Here is a 3,044-nt window from a genome sequence, read left to right on the forward strand (position 1 = left end):
ACACTGACAGTCAGAGCGCATTGGCAGTTGCGAGAAACCCAGTTTTTCATGCTTGCACTAAGCACATTGAGGTGCATTATCACTATGTGAGGGAGAGACTCTCAGCAGGAGAGATCAGCTTGGCCTATGTGCCAACACAAGACAGCCTCGTCGATCTTTTCACAAAGGCGCTTCCTCATGAGAAGTTTGAAGCTTTCCGCAAAGCTTTGGGCTTGCTCCCCTTTGTGGACTCATCTACTTAAGGCATGGCACTTCCCTATACATGAGTGCCAGCTCTCGTTCACACCATCACTCCGAGGGGGGATTTGTTGCCATATATATAGACAGTGATGTGTGTGAACACACTTAGGACCGTCGGGGTACTTTTTCCCTCTTTAGGAGATTTTTTCCCCGGTTTGTATATACGCCCATCCTTCTAGGGCTAACTAATTTTTTCTACATTGATACAATCTAATACATTGTGTGTTGTGTGCATTCTTGCTTCTTCTTCTCCAAGCTTTGTGTGCTTTCTTGCAACCCTAATTCCAACACTCATCACATATGCCATTGGATGGCGAGGATTCCATTACATGTGCATTCTCTATTATGGGAAGAATGGATTACAAGTGTGGAAAATGCTTCATGATTATCAACTAGATTCCATAAAGATATTTGCATTCATTGCTCGAATCTAGATTTATCACAATAATTACTTTGCATGCTCATATGGTACCACGGGCTTGGATTAGAGCCACTTTGTATCTTGAAATACAATGTCATATCGTTCACAATTTCCAAGTAAGATGAATCTTCCTAATACCATTGTAGAATTTGTTCTCCCTCAAGTAACCTAGAAGTGTGCTTCTTTGATGATCCATGAATGCTAAACTGACCGGAATTGGTTGTCAAACAAACACACACAAAAATGAAAGGTGATAGGTACACAACATTCATGACACTAATAGTATTGTGATGCACCTATTTCTTGCTTTTGCTTGAAGAACTTAAGTAAGGTTCCACCCATACGACCACCAATTTTGGAATCTCCTACAAGTGCATGGAGAAGGTCTACCATAGACCAATTAATACGGGCATCCAAGAGTGTGTATTTGATATATTGCCATAACCTCTCCACCCAATTTATTCTATCTTCATTCCACTAGTTAAACAAAAATCAAAAGTTAGGCCACCATCTCCTCCACATGCAATTGTGCCCACACCATCCATTGGTGACATAGTGGACAATGGTGTTATGTGCTAAAATCATAGTTGATATCGAGTCCCCTCACAATCCTCTTCTATGGCACTGTGCATGAGATTTGTCATTTCTATATATATATCATCCCACATGTCTTCTGGAACCAAAAATCCCACAATTCCAATAATACTCTTATCCCCTACAATCAAAGCACACAGACATCACAATGTTGGATTGAAAAATATGAAATGCCAAAGACTTGTGGAAGAAGATTCTCGACCCATGCCTTCTTAGCATGGAACCAACACAATAGAATGTGGCATGCAAATTCGTGTTGAGTTCCACACTCCTCAAGAACCCAACAATGTGGGTCTTTATTAACCACATGTAGTATGGCTTCTAGACTTGTCAATCACAAGAGCTATAGGGCAGACATAACCTAATCTAGAGAAACTAAATCTAAGAGTTAGCTGTAAGGCAATGACCCCTTGATGGGTCCATGGATCACATGTGCGCATTATGAACCATATTGTTATGCCCACACCAAGCTGATTTGGTAGCACTACGTCATACAAGGATAATCTAAAGATGTTTATCTTGAAGGTGTTATCTATGGCCCAAGAATTGATTTGAGAGAAACGTATGGACATTTCAAACATCCATTCATCTGGAACTAAGATGAATGGCCTATCCTTTGCCTCCTCTATGTCAGGGTTATATGTCTAGTATAACACCTTGGCATGGCACAATGGGTAAGATAAGAGAGACATGTTTGAAGCCCCACTAAGGTAATGCATGCTACCTTTTTTTTGTTGTTGTAAAAATATACATTGATGGGCCAATCATCGTTTCAGAATCTACATACACCATGTTAGAAATTCAATCCATCAATGCAAGTCAATCTAGAAACCATAAACCATCCTCGAGGATAAACCATGGCTACTTCTAATTGAGGGACAATAATTTCACCTACATTACACACTTGGTATGACAACAAGGATATTTCTCAAGGAATCATTAAGAACTTGTAGATATTTCAATCAAGAAAAGAGGCTCTTTCCATGTGAGGTATTTCTTTTGACAAGGAAATTTGTGCCACTACTAGGGAGCTAACCACATCAAACAAATCTTTCATATGCAACATTCAATAAATGGATGGGTGGACTGGCAAGTGATACAAATCACTCCTTGTACTTGGTACATGCCCTCCTCCATGGATTAGTTTTAAAGTACTGAAAGCCTCATCCTTTCCCATCCATGTATTACACTTGCACTTTAAAGGGGAAACTACATTTCTTAGATGTCCTCAATCACTTTACCTTTCCACTTTGTTAGCTTTTCCTCCTCTATATGGCATATATAGTCCAAAAAACTCTTTTGTGGGCCATATCTGTTTGATGAAGACCTCTTTTTGACTGACAAGACAATCAATGCCAATCTTGCACATCATGAGAATCCTATCTTATTTATTCAATATTAATTTGAGGAATTTTTTGTTGGATATTTTGTCCCTGACTCCTTTTAGGAGTAATTATGGGTAGGGGTATTCACTCACATGACCCTATAAGCCCTTTGCAATAAGGACATTTCTAACTATGAAACTCCATAGGGAGTAATTTGACCCATCTAATTTATCCTCTTTGGAAAGAATACTAAGAGAATGATTTGAAGAGTTGTTGACCATACCTCATTGGTGGTAATTTTGAGAAGAAAATATGTGAGAGAAAAGATTGAATTGAAGTCATTTGTGTTGTTAGTGGAACTCACTAGAAAGCTGCTAAAAAATCTCAGTTGGATCTCTGATTTGAGGCTCTAATTGGACAATTAGAGATGAAGAAATAGACAATTGGACTACAAGAGAAATTAT

This window comes from Cibotium barometz, chromosome 56 (assembly GCF_041138505.1).
Source record: "Cibotium barometz isolate CiBa-2024 chromosome 56, ASM4113850v1, whole genome shotgun sequence".
NCBI classification, from domain to species: Eukaryota; Viridiplantae; Streptophyta; class Polypodiopsida; order Cyatheales; family Cibotiaceae; genus Cibotium; species Cibotium barometz.